The 15,626-nt window shown below is 38.5% G+C and overlaps 17 non-coding genes across 17 annotated transcripts; all 17 read right to left on the bottom strand.

The window, feature by feature from the left end:
* Nucleotides 1–939: 939 nt before the first annotated feature.
* Trnal-aag (transfer RNA leucine (anticodon AAG)) lies at nucleotides 940–1,021 on the bottom strand. Its single transcript has one exon. It is a non-coding gene; the product is annotated as a tRNA-Leu (tRNA).
* A 1,442-nt stretch (nucleotides 1,022–2,463) lies between these two features.
* On the bottom strand, nucleotides 2,464–2,545 carry Trnal-uag (transfer RNA leucine (anticodon UAG)). Its single transcript has one exon. It is a non-coding gene; the product is annotated as a tRNA-Leu (tRNA).
* Nucleotides 2,546–3,056: 511 nt separating this feature from the next.
* Trnal-aag (transfer RNA leucine (anticodon AAG)) lies at nucleotides 3,057–3,138 on the bottom strand. The gene has a single exon. It is a non-coding gene; the product is annotated as a tRNA-Leu (tRNA).
* A 976-nt stretch (nucleotides 3,139–4,114) lies between these two features.
* On the bottom strand, nucleotides 4,115–4,196 carry Trnal-aag (transfer RNA leucine (anticodon AAG)). The gene has a single exon. It is a non-coding gene; the product is annotated as a tRNA-Leu (tRNA).
* A 978-nt stretch (nucleotides 4,197–5,174) lies between these two features.
* Trnal-aag (transfer RNA leucine (anticodon AAG)) lies at nucleotides 5,175–5,256 on the bottom strand. The gene has a single exon. It is a non-coding gene; the product is annotated as a tRNA-Leu (tRNA).
* A 385-nt stretch (nucleotides 5,257–5,641) lies between these two features.
* Nucleotides 5,642–5,723, bottom strand: Trnal-uag (transfer RNA leucine (anticodon UAG)). The gene has a single exon. It is a non-coding gene; the product is annotated as a tRNA-Leu (tRNA).
* A 511-nt stretch (nucleotides 5,724–6,234) lies between these two features.
* Nucleotides 6,235–6,316, bottom strand: Trnal-aag (transfer RNA leucine (anticodon AAG)). Its single transcript has one exon. It is a non-coding gene; the product is annotated as a tRNA-Leu (tRNA).
* A 977-nt stretch (nucleotides 6,317–7,293) lies between these two features.
* Trnal-aag (transfer RNA leucine (anticodon AAG)) lies at nucleotides 7,294–7,375 on the bottom strand. The gene has a single exon. It is a non-coding gene; the product is annotated as a tRNA-Leu (tRNA).
* A 385-nt stretch (nucleotides 7,376–7,760) lies between these two features.
* Nucleotides 7,761–7,842, bottom strand: Trnal-uag (transfer RNA leucine (anticodon UAG)). The gene has a single exon. It is a non-coding gene; the product is annotated as a tRNA-Leu (tRNA).
* A 511-nt stretch (nucleotides 7,843–8,353) lies between these two features.
* On the bottom strand, nucleotides 8,354–8,435 carry Trnal-aag (transfer RNA leucine (anticodon AAG)). Its single transcript has one exon. It is a non-coding gene; the product is annotated as a tRNA-Leu (tRNA).
* Nucleotides 8,436–8,820: 385 nt separating this feature from the next.
* Trnal-aag (transfer RNA leucine (anticodon AAG)) lies at nucleotides 8,821–8,902 on the bottom strand. Its single transcript has one exon. It is a non-coding gene; the product is annotated as a tRNA-Leu (tRNA).
* Nucleotides 8,903–9,413: 511 nt separating this feature from the next.
* Trnal-aag (transfer RNA leucine (anticodon AAG)) lies at nucleotides 9,414–9,495 on the bottom strand. The gene has a single exon. It is a non-coding gene; the product is annotated as a tRNA-Leu (tRNA).
* A 383-nt stretch (nucleotides 9,496–9,878) lies between these two features.
* On the bottom strand, nucleotides 9,879–9,960 carry Trnal-uag (transfer RNA leucine (anticodon UAG)). Its single transcript has one exon. It is a non-coding gene; the product is annotated as a tRNA-Leu (tRNA).
* A 511-nt stretch (nucleotides 9,961–10,471) lies between these two features.
* Nucleotides 10,472–10,553, bottom strand: Trnal-uag (transfer RNA leucine (anticodon UAG)). Its single transcript has one exon. It is a non-coding gene; the product is annotated as a tRNA-Leu (tRNA).
* A 510-nt stretch (nucleotides 10,554–11,063) lies between these two features.
* On the bottom strand, nucleotides 11,064–11,145 carry Trnal-aag (transfer RNA leucine (anticodon AAG)). The gene has a single exon. It is a non-coding gene; the product is annotated as a tRNA-Leu (tRNA).
* Nucleotides 11,146–12,122: 977 nt separating this feature from the next.
* On the bottom strand, nucleotides 12,123–12,204 carry Trnal-aag (transfer RNA leucine (anticodon AAG)). The gene has a single exon. It is a non-coding gene; the product is annotated as a tRNA-Leu (tRNA).
* Nucleotides 12,205–12,589: 385 nt separating this feature from the next.
* On the bottom strand, nucleotides 12,590–12,671 carry Trnal-uag (transfer RNA leucine (anticodon UAG)). Its single transcript has one exon. It is a non-coding gene; the product is annotated as a tRNA-Leu (tRNA).
* Nucleotides 12,672–15,626: the final 2,955 nt, after the last annotated feature.

Here is a 15,626-nt window from a genome sequence, read left to right as displayed (position 1 = left end):
AATATTATTTACGCGTATTTAAGCACTAGATGACATGTAAAAATGACCGAAATGTATGAAAAATTCAAATAAGTAAGTGACGCAAAATAATACATTGATACCCAACCAGCTCTGCACATTCCATTGCAAGTGTATTCGTCCCGTGACTTTTCATCAATTTAGAGAGTTTTGCCTGATTGTGGGCGGAATTACCTGCAAAGTCAAGCAGTTTTAGCGATCCCGTCCTGCATGGAAGCGAAACTTATGAAACATCCTTTTTAAACGTTCGCGCATTTTTCTAGGCAAAATATTTAACCGGAAATAAAAACGTTTGTCCAACGTACCTTTTCAGACATGTATGATTAGTTGACAGGAGCGAGATTCGAACTCGCGCAACCGAAGTGACTGGTGCCTAAAACCAGAGCCTTAGACCGCTCGGCCATCATGCCTATTTTTTAAGATATAAAATCCCCGTCCCAAAAAATTTCAAGTAAACCAAAAATGGCTTATTCTGACATTAGCAAGAAGGTTTTTGCTCTAACCAACTAACCTAAGATCCGAAGTCCTAAGTCTGTCCCTTGACAAGTAAACTTTGACAAGTTCACATTGCGTGGGTACAATAATGAAACGCCGAAAATTATACTCTTGTGGGTTAAATGTTAAAAATTATGCAATTATCAAAAAAAATGTTGAACATGACTGTAAGAAAATTTCGTTCGGACTATCGCTCTTAACAAGCTGTAAATCCAAATCTCCTGTCGTTTTAACGCTTTAGATCTCTGTTTCGAAAAATAAACGAAATTGTCCGCAAAATCAAGTGGTACAAGTGACATTTTTCCCCAATGCGACAAAGACTTGTTAATTATACTTTTTCTACAATTTGCGTCTGTCTGGGGACGAAGTTTTTAAGCGTAATCAATATTCTCTGTCCGAGGACATTTCCGGTCATGTGATAAAAGATGACAGGAGCGAGATTCGAACTCGCGACACCGAAGTGACTGGTGCCTTAAACCAGCGCCTTAGACCGCTCGGCCATCCTGCCGGTTTTTCAATTACATTATGTGGACGAGCGTGCAGAAAAAATATTATTTACGCGTATTTAAGCACTAGATGACATGTAAAAATGACCGAAATGTATTAAAAATTCAAATAAGTGAGTGACGCAAAATAATACATTGATACCCAACCGGCTTTGCACATTCCATTGCAAGTGTATTCGTCCCGTGACTTTTTATCAATTTAGAGAGTTTTGCCTGATTGTGGGCGGAATTACCTGCACAGTCAAGCAGTTTAAGCGATCCCGTCCTGCATGGAAGCGAAACTTATGAAACATCCTTTTTAAACGTTCGCGCATTTTTCTAGGCAAAATAGTTAAGCGGAGATAAAAACTTTTGTCTGACGTACTTTTCAGACATGTATGATTAGTTGACAGGAGCGAGAATCGAAATCGCGCCACCGAGTTGACTGGTGCCTAAAACCAGCGCCTTAGACCGCTCCGCCATCCTGCCTACTTTTTAAGATATAAAATCCCCGTCCCAAAAAAGTTCAAGTAAACCAAAAATGGCTTATTCTGACATTAGCAGGAAGGTTTTTGCTCTAACCAATTAACCTAAGATCCGAAGTCCTAAGTCTGTCCCTTGACAAGTAAACTTTGACAAGTTCACATTGCGTGGGTACAATAATGAAACGCCGAAAATTATACTCTTGTGGGTTAAATGTTAAAAATTATGCAATTATCAAGAAAAATGTTGAACATGACTGTAAGAACATTTAGTTCGGACTATCGCTCTTAACAAGCCGTAAATCCAAATCTCCTGTCGTTTAAACGCTTTAGATCTCTGTTTCGAAAAATAAACGAAATGTTCCGCAAAATGAAGTGGTACAAGTGCCATGTTTCCCCAATGCGACGAAGACTTGTTAATTATACTTTTTTAAAATTTGCGTCTTTCTGGGGACGAAGTTTTTAAGCGCAATCAATATCCTCTGTCCGAGGACATTTCCGAACATGCGATATAAGATGACAAGAGCGAGATTCGAACTCGCGCCACCGAAGTGACTGGTGCCTTAAACCACCGCCTTAGACCGCTCAGCCATCCTGCCGGTTTTTCAAATACATAATGTGGACGAGCGTGCAGAAAAAATATTATTTACGCGTATTTAAGCACTAGATGACATGTAAAAATGACCGAAATGTATGAAAAATTCAAATAAGTAAGTGACGCAAAATAATACGTTGATACCCAACCAGCTTTGCACATTCCATTGCAAGTGTATTCGTCCCGTGACTTTTTATCAATTTAGAGAGTTTTGCCTGATTGTGGGCGGAATTACCTGCAACGTCAAGCAGTTTAAGCGATCCCGTCCTGCATGGAAGCGAAACTTATGAAACATCCTTTTTAAACGTTCGCGCATTTTTCTAGGCAAAATAGTTAAGCGGAGATAAAAACTTTTGTCTGACGTACTTTTCAGACATGTATGATTAGTTGACAGGAACGAGAATCGAACTCGCGCCACCGAAGTGACTGGTGCCTAAAACCAGCGCCTTAGACCGCTCGGCCATCCTGCCTACTTTTTAAGATATAAAATCCCCGTCCCAAAAAAGTTCAAGTAAACCAAAAATGGCTTATTATGACATTAGCAGGAAGGTTTTTGCTCTAACCAATTAACCTAAGATCCGAAGTCCTAAGTCTGTCCCTTGACAAGTAAACTTTGACAAGTTCACATTGCGTGGGTACAATAATGAAACGCCGAAAATTATACTCTTGTGGGTTAAATGTTAAAAATTATGCAATTATCAAGAAAAATGTTGAACATGACTGTAAGAACATTTCGTTCGGACTATCGCTCTTAACAAGTTGTAAATCCAAATCTCCTGTCGTTTTAACGCTTTAGATCTCTGTTTCGAAAAATAAACGAAATTGTCCGCAAAATCAAGTGGTACAAGTCACATTTTTCCCCAATGCGACAAAGACTTGTTAATTATACTTTTTCTACAATTTGCGTCTTTCAGGGGACGAAGTTTTTAAGCGTAATCAATATTCTCTGTCCGAGGACATTTCCGGTCATGTGATATAAGATGACAGGAGCGAGATTTGAACTCGCGCCACCGAAGTGACTGGTGCCTTAAACCAGCGCCTTAGACCGCTCGGCCATCTTGCCCGGTTTCTCTAATACATAATGTCGACGAGCGTACAGAGAAAATAGTATTTTCGCGTATTTAAGCACTAGATGTCATGTAAAAATGACAGAAATGTATGAAAAATTCAAATAAGTAAGTGACGCAAAATAATACGTTGATACACAACCAGCTCCGCACATTCCATTGCAAGTGTATTCGTCCCGTGACTTTTCATCAATTTAGAGAGTTTTGCCTGATTGTGGTCGGAATTACCTGCACAGTCAAGCACTTTTAGCGATCCCGTCCTGCATGCAAGCGAAACTTGTGATACATCCTTTTTAAACGTTCGCGCATTTTTCCAGGCAAAATAGTTAAGCGGAAATAAAAACGTTTTTCCAACGTACCTTTTCAGACATGTATAATTAGTTGACAGGAGCGAGATTCGAACTCGAGCAACCGAAGTGACTGGTGCCTAAAACCAGAGCCTTAGACCGCTCGGACATCATGCCTACTTTTTAAGATATAAAATTCCCGTCCCAAAAAATTTCAATTAAACCAAAAATGGCTTATTCTGACATTAGCAGGAAGGTTTTTGCTCTAACCAACTAACCTAAGATCCGAAGTCCTAAGTCTGTCCCTTGACAAGTAAACTTTGACAAGTTCACATTGCGTGGGTACAATAATGAAACGCCGAAAATTATACTCTTGTGGGTTAAATGTTAAAAATTATGCAATTATCAAGAAAAATGTTGAACATGACTGTAAACCGTTTCATTCGGACTATCGCTCTTAACAAGCCGTAAATCCAAATCTCCTGTCGTTTAAACACTTTAGATCTCTGTTTCGAAAAATAAACGAAATGTTCCGCAAAATGAAGTGGTACAAGTGCCATGTTTCCCCAATGCGACGAAGACTTGTTAATTATACTTTTTTAAAATTTGCGTCTTTCTGGGGACGAAGTTTTTAAGCGCAATCAATATCCTCTGTCCGAGGACATTTCCGAACATGCGATATAGATGACAAGAGCGAGATTCGAACTCGCGCCACCGAAGTGACTGGTGCCTTAAACCAGCGCCCTAGACCGCTCGGCCATCCTGCCGGTTTTTCAAATACATAATGTGGACGAGCGTGCAGAAAAAATATTATTTACGCGTATTTAAGCACTAGATGACATGTAAAAATGACCGAAATGTATGAAAAATTCAAATAAGTAAGTGACGCAAAATAATACGTTGATACCCAACCAGCTTTGCACATTCCATTGCAAGTGTATTCGTCCCGTGACTTTTTATCAATTTAGAGAGTTTTGCCTGATTGTGGTCGGAATTACCTGCACAGTCAAGCAGTTTTAGCGATCCCGTCCTGCCTGCAAGCGAAACTTGTGATACATCCTTTTTAAACGTTCGCGCATTTTTCCAGGCAAAATAGTTAAGCGGAAATAAAAACGTTTTTCCAACGTACCTTTTCAGACATGTATGATTAGTTGACAGGAGCGAGATTCGAACTCGAGCAACCGAAGTGACTGGTGCCTAAAACCAGAGCCTTAGACCGCTCGGCCATCATGCCTATTTTTTAAGATATAAAATCCCCGTCCCAAAAAATTTCAATTAAACCAAAAATGGCTTATTCTGACATTAGCAGGAAGGTTTTTGCTCTAACCAACTAACCTAAGATTCGAAGTCCTAAGTCTGTCCCTTGACAAGTAAGCTTTGACAAGTTCACATTGCGTGGGTACAATAATGAAACGCCGAAAATTATACTCTTGTGGTTTAAATGTTAAAAATTAAGCATTTATCAAGAAAAATGTTGAACATGACTGTAAGAACGTTTCATTCGTACTATCGCTCTAAACAAGCTGTATATCCAAATCTCCTGTCGTTTAAAAGCTTTAGATCTCTGTTTCGTAAAATAAACGAAATGTTCCGCAAAATCAAGTGGTACAAGTGACATTTTTCCCCAATGCGACAAAAACTTGTTAATTTTACTTTTTCTAAAATTTGCGTCTTTCTGGGGACGAAGTTTTTAAGCGTAATCAATATTCTCTGTCCGAGGACATTTCCGGTCATGCGATATAAGATGACAGGAGCGAGATTCAAACTCGCGCCACCGAAGTGACTGGTGCCTTAAACCAGCGCCTTAGACCGCTCGGCCATCCTGCCCTGTTTTTCAAATACATAATGTCGACGAGCGTGCAGAGAAAATAGTATTTACGCGTATTTAAGCACTAGATGACATGTAAAAATGACCGAATTGTATGAAAAATTCAAATAAGTAAGTGACGCAAAATAATACGTTGATACCCAACCAGCTCTGCACATTCCATTGCAAGTGCATTCGTCCCGTGACTTTTCATCAATTAAGAGAGTTTTGCCTGATTGTGGGTGGAATTACCTGCACAGCCAAGCAGTTTTAGCGATTCCCTCCTGCATGCAAGCGAAACTTGTGATACATCCTTTTTAAACGTTCGCGCATTTTTCTAGGCAAAATAGTTAAGCGGAAATAAAAATGTTTGCCTGACGTACTTTTCAGACATGTATGACTAGTTGACAGGAGCGAGATTTGAACTCGCGCCACCAAAGTGACTGGTGCCTAAAACCAGCGCCTTAGACCGCTCGGCCATCCTGCCTACTTTTTAAGATATAAAGTCCCCGTCCCAAAAAATTTCAAGTAAACCAAAAATGGCTTATGCTGACATTAGCAGGAAGGTTTTTGCTCTAACCAATTAGCCTAAGATCCGAAGTCCTAAGTCTGTCCGTTGACAAGTAAACTTTGACAAGTTCACATTGCGCGGGTACAATAATGAAACGCCAAAAATTATACTCTTGTGTGTTAAATGTTAAAAATTATGCAACTATCAAGAAATATGTTGAACATGACTGTAAGAACGTTTCATTCGGACAATCGCTCTTAACAAGCTGTAAATCCAAATCTCCTGTCGTTTAAACGCTTTAGATCTCTGTTTCGAAAAATAAAGGAAATGTTCCGCAAAATCAAGTGGTACAAGTGACATTTTTCCCCAATGCGACAAAAACTTGTTAATTTTACTTTTTCTAAAATTTGCGTCTTTCTGGGGACGAAGTTTTTAAGCGTAATCAATATTCTCTGTCCGAGGACATTTCCGAACATGCGATATAAAATGACAAGAGCGAGATTCGAACTCGCGCCACCGAAGTGACTGGTGCCTTAAACCAGCGCCTTAGACCGCTCGGCCATCCTGCCCTATTTTCCAAATACATAATGTCGACGAGCGTGCAGAAAAAATATTATTTACGCGTATTTAAGCACTAGATGACATGTAAAATTAACCGAAATGTATGAAAAATTCAAATAAGTAAGTGACGCAAAATAATACATTGATACCCAACCAGCTCTGCACATTCCATTGCAAGCGTATTCGTCCAGTGACTTTTCATCAATTTAGAGAGTTTTGCCTGATTGTGGGCGGAATTACCTGCAAAGTCAAGCAGTTTAAGCGATCCCGTCCTGCATGGAAGCGAAACTTATGAAACATCCTTTTTAAACGTTCGCGCATTTTTCTAGGCAAAATAGTTAAGCGGAGATGAAAACTTTTGTCTGACGTACTTTTCAGACATGTATGATTAGTTGACAGGAGCGAGAATCGAACTCGAGCCACCTAAGTGACTGGTGCCTAAAACCTGCGCCTTAGACCGCTCGGCCATCCTGCCTACTTTTTAAGATATAAAATCCCCGTCCCAAAAACGTTCAAGTAAACCAAAAATGGCTTATTCTGACATTAGCAGGAAGGTTTTTGCTCTAACCAATTAACCTAAGATCCGAAGTCCTAAGTCTGTCCCTTGACAAGTAAACTTTGACAAGTTCACATTGCGTGGGTACAATAATGAAACGCCGAAAATTATACTCTTGTGGGTTAAATGTTAAAAATTATGCAAGTATCAAGAAAAATGTTGAACATGACTGTAAGACCGTTTCATTCGGACTATCGCTCTTAACAAGCCGTAAATCCAAATCTCCTGTCGTTTAAACGCTTTAGATCTCTGTTTCGAAAAATAAACGAAATGTTCCGCAAAATGAAGTGGTACAAGTGCCATTTTTCCCCAATGCGACGAAGACTTGTTAATTACACTTCTTTAAAATTTGCGTCTTTCTTGGGACGAAGTTTTTAAGCGCAATCAATATCCTCTGTCCGAGGACATTTCCGAACATGCGATATAAGATGACAAGAGCGAGATTCGAACTCGCGCCACCGAAGTGACTGGTGCCTTAAACCAGCGCCTTAGACCGCTCGGCCATCCTGCCGGTTTTTTCAAATACATAATGTGGACGAGCGTGCAGAAAAAATATTATTTACGCGTATTTAAGCACTAGATGACATGTAAAAATGACCGAAATGTATGAAAAATTCAAATAAGTGAGTGACGCAAAATAATACATTGATACCCAACCAGCTCTGCACATTCCATTGCAAGTGTATTCGTCCCGTGACTTTTTATCAATTTAGAGAGTTTTGCCTGATTGTGGGCGGAATTACCTGCAAAGTCAAGCAGTTTAAGCGATCCCGTCCTGCATGGAAGCGAAACTTATGAAACACCCTTTTTAAACGTTCGCGCATTTTTATAGGCAAAATAGTTAGGCGGAGATAAAAACTTTTGTCTGACGTACTTTTCAGACATGTATGATTAGTTGACAGGAGCGAGAATCGAACTCGCGCCACCGAAGTGACTGGTGCCTAAAACCAGCGCCTTAGACCGCTCGGCCATCCTGCCTACTTTTTAAGATATAAAATCCCCGTCCCAAAAAAGTTCAAGTAAACCAAAAATGGCTTATTCTGACATTAGCAGGAAGGTTTTTGCTCTAACCAATTAACCTAAGATCCGAAGTCCTAAGTCTGTCCCTTGACAAGTAAACTTTGACAAGTTCACATTGCGTGGGTACAATAATGAAACGCCGAAAATTATACTCTTGTGGGTTAAATGTTAAAAATTATGCAATTATCAAGAAAAATGTTGAACATGACTGTAAGAACATTTCGTTCGGTCTATCGCTCTTAACAAGCTGTAAATCCAAATCTCCTGTCGTTTTAACGCTTTAGATCTCTGTTTCGAAAAATAAACGAAATTCTCCGCAAAATCAAGTGGTACAAGGGACATTTTTCCCCAATGCGACAAAAACTTGTTAATTTTACTTTTTCTAAAATTTGCGTCTTTCTGGGGACGAAGTTTTTAAGCGTAATCAATATTCTCTGTCCGAGGACATTTCCGGTCATGCGATATAAGATGACAGGAGCGAGATTCAAACTCGCGCCACCGAAGTGACTAGTGCCTTAAACCAGCGCCTTAGACCGCTCGGCCATCCTGCCCTGTTTTTCAAATACATAATGTCGACGAGCGTGCAGAGAAAATAGTATTTACGCGTATTTAAGCACTAGATGACATGTAAAAATGACCGAAATGTATGAAAAATTCAAATAAGTAAGGGACGCAAAATAATACGTTGATACCCAACCAGCTCTGCACATTCCATTGCAAGTGCATTCGTCCCGTGACTTTTCATCAATTAAGAGAGTTTTGCCTGATTGTGGGTGGAATTACCTGCACAGTCAAGCAGTTTTAGCGATCCCGTCCTGCATGCAAGCGAAACTTGTGATACATCCTTTTTAAACGTTCGCGCATTTTTCTAGGCAAAATAGTTAAGCGGAAATAAAAATGTTTGCCTGACGTACTTTTCAGACATGTATGACTAGTTGACAGGAGCGAGATTTGAACTCGCGCCACCAAAGTGACTGGTGCCTTAAACCAGCGCCTTAGACCGCTCGGCCATCCTGCCTAATTTTTAAGATATAAAGTCCCCATCCCAAAAAAGTTCAAGTAAACCAAAAATGGCTTATGCTGACATTAGCAGGAAGATTTTTGCTCTAACCAATTAACCTAAGATCCGAAGTCCTAAGTCTGTTCGTTGACAAGTAAACTTTGACAAGTTCACATTGCGTGGGTACAATAATGAAACGCCAAAAATTATACTCTTGTGTGTTAAATGTTAAAAATTATGCAACTATCAAGAAATATGTTGAACATGACTGTAAGAACGTTTCATTCGGACAATCGCTCTTAACAAGCTGTAAATCCAAATCTCCTGTCGTTTAAACGCTTTAGATCTCTGTTTCGAAAAATAAAGGAAATGTTCCGCAAAATCAAGTGGTACAAGTGACATTTTTCCCCAATGCGACAAAAACTTGTTAATTATACTTTTTCTAAAATTTGCGTCCTTCTGGGGACGAAGTTTTTAAGCGTAATCAATATTCTCTGTCCGAGGACATTTCCGGTCATGCGATATAAGATGACAAGAGCGAGATTCGAACTCGCGCCACAGAAGTGACTGGTGCCTTAAACCAGCCCCTTAGACCGCTCGGCCATCCTGCCGGTTTTTCAAATACGTAATGTGGACGAGCTGCAGAAAAAATATTATTTACGCGTATTTAAGCACTAGATGACATGTAAAAATGACCGATATGTATGAAAAATTCAAATAAGTAAGTGACGCAAAATAATACATTGATACCCAACCAGCTCTGCACATTCCATTGCAAGTGTATTCGTCCCGTGACTTTTCATCAATTTAGAGAGTTTTGCCTGATTGTGGGCGGAATTACCTGCAAAGTCAAGCAGTTTAAGCGATCCCGTCCTGCATGGAAGCGAAACTTATATAACATCCTTTTTAAACGTTCGCGCATTTTTCTAGGCAAAATAGTTAAGCGGAGATAAAAACTTTTGTCTGACGTACTTTTCAGACATGTATGATTAGTTGACAGGAGCGAGAATCGAACTTGCGCCACCGAAGTGACTGGTGCCTAAAACCAGCGCCTTAGACCGCTTGGCCATCCTGCCTACTTTTTAAGATATAAAATCCCCGTCCCAAAAAAGTTCAATTAAACCAAAAATGGCTTATTCTGACATTAGCAGGAAGGTTTTTGCTCTAACCAATTAACCTAAGATCCGAAGTCCTAAGTCTGTCCCTTGACAAGTAAACTTTGACAAGTTCACATTGCGTGGGTACAATAATGAAACGCCGAAAATTATACTCTTGTGAGTAAAATGTTAAAAATTATGCAATTATCAAGAAAAATGTTGAACATGACTGTAAGACCGTTTCATTCGGACAATCGCTCTTAACAAGCTGTAAATCCAAATCTCCTGTCGTTTAAACGCTTTAGATCTCTGTTTCGTAAAATAAACGAAATGTTCCGCAAAATCAAGTGGTACAAGCGACATTTCTTCCCAATGCGACAAAAACTTGTTAATTTTACTTTTTCTAAAATTTGCGTCTTTCTGGGGACGAAATTTTTACGCGTAATCAATATTCTCTGTCCGAGGACATTTCCGGTCATACGATATAAGATGACAGGAGCGAGATTTGAACTCGCGCCACCAAAGTGACTGGTGCCTAAAACCAGCGCCTTAGACCGCTCGGTCATCCTGCCTACTTTTTAAGATATAAAGTCCCCGTCCCAAAAAAGTTCAAGTAAACCAAAAATGGCTTATGCTGACATTAGCAGGAAGGTTTTTGCTCTAACCAATTAACCTAAGATCCGAAGTCCTAAGTCTGTCCGTTGACAAGTAAACTTTGACAAGTTCACATTGCGTGGGTACAATAATGAAACGCCGAAAATTATACTCTTGTGAGTAAAATGTTAAAAATTATGCAATTATCAAGAAAAATGTTGAACATGACTGTAAGACCGTTTCATTCGGACAATCGCGCTTAACAAGCTGTAAATCCAAATCTCCTGTCGTTTAAACGCTTTAGATCTCTGTTTTGTAAAATAAACGAAATGTTCCGCAAAATCAAGTGGTACAAGTGACTTTTTTCCCCAATGCGACAAAGACTTGTTGATTATACTTTTTTTAAATTTGCGTCTTTCTGGGGACGAAGTTTTTAAGCGTAATCAATATTCTCTGTCCGAGGACATTTCCGGTTATGCGATAAAAAATGACAGGAGCGAGATTCAAACTCGCGCCACCGAAGTGACTGGTGCCTTAAACCAGCGCCTTAGACCGCTCGGCCATCCTGCCCGGTTTTTCAAATACATAATGTCGACGAGCATGCAGAGAAAATAGTATTTACGCGTATTTAAGCACTAGATGACATGCAAAAATGACAGAAATGTATGAAAAATTCAAATAAGTAAGTGACGCAAAATAATACGTTGATACCCAACCAGCTCTGCACATTCCATTGCAAGTGTATTCGTCCCGTGACTTTTTATCTATTTAGAGAGTTTTGCCTGATTGTGGGCGGAAATACCTGCACAGTCAAGCAGTTTTAGCGACATCGTCCTGCATGCAAGCGAAACTTGTGATACATCCTTTTTAAACGTTCGCGGATTTTTCTAGGCAAAATAGTTAAGCGGAAATAAAAACGTTTGTCCGACGTACTTTTCAGACATGTATGATTAGTTGACAGGTGCGAGATTCGAACTCGTGCCACCGAAGTGACTGGTACCTAAAACCAGCGCCTTAGACCGCTCGGCCATCCTGCCTTATTTTTAAGATATAAAATCCCCGTCCCAAAACAGTTCAATTAAACCAAAAATGGCTTATTCTGACATTAGCAGGAAGGGTTTTGCTCTAACTAATTAACCTAAGATCCGAAGTCCTAAGTCTGTCCCTTGAAAAGTAAGCTTTGACAAGTTCACATTGCGTGGGTACAATAATGAAACGCCGAAAATTATACTCTTGTGGGTTGAATGTTAAAAATTAAGCAATTATCAAGAAAAATGTTGAACATGACTGTAAGAACGTTTCATTCGGACTATCGCTCTTAACAAGCTGTAAATCCAAATCTCCTGTCGTTTAAACGCTTTAGATCTCTGTTTTAAAAAATAAACGAAATTTTCCGCAAAATCAAGTGGTACAAGTGACACATTTCCCCAATGTGACAAAGACTTGTTGATTATACTTTTTTTAAATTTGCGTCTTTCTGGGGACGAAGTTTTTAAGCGTAATCAATATTATCTGTCCGAGGACATTTCCGGTCATGCGATAAAAAATGACAGGAGCGAGATTCGAACTCGCGCCACCGAAGTGACTGGTGCCTTAAACCAGCGCCTTAGACCGCTCGGCCATCCTGCCCGGTTTTTCAAATACATAATGTCGACGAGCGTGCAGAGAAAATAGTATTTACGCGTATTTAAGCACTAGATGACATGCAAAAATGACAGAAATGTATGAAAAATTCAAATAAGTAAGTGACGCAAAATAATACGTTGATACCCAACCAGCTCTGCACATTCCATTGCAAGTGTATTCGTCCCGTGACTTTTTATCTATTAAGAGAGTTTTGCCTGATTGTGGGCGGAAATACCTGCACAGTCAAGCAGTTTTAGCGATCCCGTCCTGCATGCAAGCGAAACTTGTGATACATCCTTTTTAAACGTTCGCGGATTTTTCTAGGCAAAATAGTTAAGCGGAAATAAAATCGTTTGTCCGACGTACTTTTCAGACATGTATGATTAGTTGACAGGAGCGAGATTCGAACTCGCGACACCGAAGTGACTGGTGCCTAAAACCAGCGCGTTAGACCGCTCGGCCATCCTGCCTTCTTTTTAAGATATAAAATCCCCGTCCCAAAAAAGTTCAAGTAAACCAAAAATGGCTTATTCTGACCTTAGCAGGAAGGTTTTTGCTCTAACCAATTAACCTAAGATCCGAAGTCCTAAGTCTGTCCCTTGACAAGTAAACTTTGACAAGTTCACATTGCGTGGGTACAATAATGAAACGCTGAAAATTATACTCTTGTGAGTAAAATGGTAAAAATTATGCAATTATCAGGAAAAATGTTGAACATGACTGTATTATTATTATTATTCTTATTAACATTTATTTGGGTTCAATTTTGTACAAAATTGTTCTTCTCCCTAAAATGAAATATAAAAATGAAAAAAAATTATAGATTAAGAATAAATAAGTGTTCAAAAAATAAATTTTTTTATATACATTAAATAAAAAAGAAAACCGCGATGAGAAAAACTGAAAAGGCTTGAAAGAAATTGAAACGCTCGAATCGACGAGAAATAAGAAACGATATATGGAATCAACCTAAATTGTAACTAGACAAAAAGCAGAGAAAACGATAAATGGCCTTGAAAGTAAGGAAAATATAAATAAACTATAAATAAAGAATAAATAATTGTTCAAAAAAAATATTATCTTTTTATATATATACATTATAAAAACCGCGATGAAAAGCAAAATTAAAAATAAACTTGAAAGGCTCGAAAGAAATTGAAACACTCGAATCGACAAGATAAATAGAGACGATATTGGAATCAACCTAGATAGGAGTAACTAGAAAAAAAAAAACCCAGAGAAAACGATAAATGGCCTTGGAAGTAAGAAAATATAAAATAAACTAATTGAATTATGAAAAAAAAAAAAAAAAAAAAAAAAATATTTCATATATATACTTGGCTAGTCGCAAAAGGAGAAAAGGCAAAAGTAAACACAAGCTGAAAATGAGTAAGGGTAGATTATGAACAGGTCGATAGAATATTTGCACCCAAACTTCGGCGAACAGAATTCAAACAGACAAGACTCTAGCGACTGCCTTATTTAGATAAAACTGTTTTGCTTCTTTAGTAAATTTTTCTAGAGTTTCAATAATTTTTATACTATCCGGGATTTCATCGTAACACCGTGCTTGGTTTTGAAAAGTGCCATTTCCAACATTTTTAACAAGAGGCTCCTTCGTAGAAGATCTCAAATTTCGTGTTGGTACAACAAACTCTACGTTTAGATAGCTTGGATGGTTGTTATCAATTCTCGATTTGTGTACAAGTTTACTTATACTGAATTCAATATGTTCTTTTACGGGAAGCCATTTTAGATTCGTGACTTCTTGCAGATTAGCATAACGGCGGAGAACGTAACCAACAGCCATGTTTTGGATCTTTTGTAGCCGACATATCAGATAATCAGGTATTTGCGAGAAGACAACCTTACCGTAACTTATCCTTGATAAGATCAACGTTTCCGCCAAGGTTTTGCGTACATGGAAAGGTGTGAAACGACTAAACTTTCGTAGAGCACGTAGTGTTGAGTGCGAGGATTTTATAACATTGTTTATATGGCAGGTCCATGATAGATTGTGATCGAATTGAATGCCAAGTAACTTAACATTTTCTTCCTGCTCGATTGACATACCAGCACAACGTTAAAGATAGCTTCGGTCAGAATCAAATGCTCTAAGTCGCTTAGAATGGAATATGATTAACTTAAGCTTGTCACTGTTGAACAAGAGATTGTTTTCTTTTGACCAAGCTAGAAGGTTATCTACATCCTTTTCCATATCTTTGATTGATTGAAATAGATCTCTGACTTTGCAGTGTTTATATAATGTTGTATCATCAGCATATTGGATACTGGCGGAGTTGATTTGATTTGATAACTCGATGACGTAGAGGTTAAACAGGACAGGGCCAAGTATGCTACCCTATGGTACACCGTAAAACAATGATTTTAAAGATGAAATTTTGTCTTCAATTTGAACGTATTGTTTCCTATCTTTCAGATAACTTGATAATATCTTTAAAGCACGAAATGAAAAATTCATATCACGTAGTTTCAGCAGCAGATTTTTGTGATCAATCGTGTCGAAAGCATTGGAGTAATCGATGAGGATAGAGAGTGTCACTTCACTTTTCGCCATTGCTTTTTTTATGTCGTCACGAAGCTTAAGCATCAATGTGGTAGTCGTATGACCTTTGCGAAAACCGGATTGTGTTTCATTGTAAAGTTGATTACTTTCGATGAATTCACATAACTGAGATAAGATTACTCTCTCGTAGATTTTTGACAATACTGGCAGTACTGAGATTGGACGATAGTCCTTTGTGCTAATTGGTGTGTCGATCTTTGGTATTGGGCAAACACGAGCAATCTTCCATTGCTGGGGAAATATTTCTTTGTTGATGCAATTGTTAATAATATGGACCAGAGGGGATGTTATGAATTCTGATACTGGCTTGATAAATCGTATTGGAATATTGTCATGACCACTGGAGCAGTCATTCTTGAGGTTTTTTAGTATTTTATTTATTTCATTGTAAGTAGTATGTTGAATTTTGAACGATTGTTCGTTTTCAGTAGTTTTGATAACATCTGGTAATGTAGACTCGACGTTTGATTTCCCAGTTAGGTTTGCTGCTAGATTGCTAAAATATTCATTCATTTCTGAAGGATCGTGTTTGATTCGTGTTTTTTGATTGCTCAGAATACGATGAATAGTATTCCAGACAGATTTTTGATCCTTTGACGATAACGATTTCTTGAAGAACGAGTTTTTTATTTCCTTCAAAGACCGTTTCATTCGGACTATCGCTCTTAACAAGCTGTAAATCCAAATCTCCTGTCGTTTAAACGCTTTAGATCTCTGTTTCGAAAAATAAACAAAATTTGCCGCCAAATCAAGTGGTACAAGTGATATTTTTCCCAAATGCGACAAAGACTTGTTGATTATACTTTTTTTAAATTTGCGTCTTTCTGGGGAAGAAGTT

Source organism: Hydractinia symbiolongicarpus, chromosome 3, assembly GCF_029227915.1.
Source record: "Hydractinia symbiolongicarpus strain clone_291-10 chromosome 3, HSymV2.1, whole genome shotgun sequence".
NCBI lineage: Eukaryota > Metazoa > Cnidaria > Hydrozoa > Anthoathecata > Hydractiniidae > Hydractinia > Hydractinia symbiolongicarpus.
Note: the sequence above shows the minus strand (reverse complement) of the source record. Positions and strands in the feature narration are given on the sequence as shown.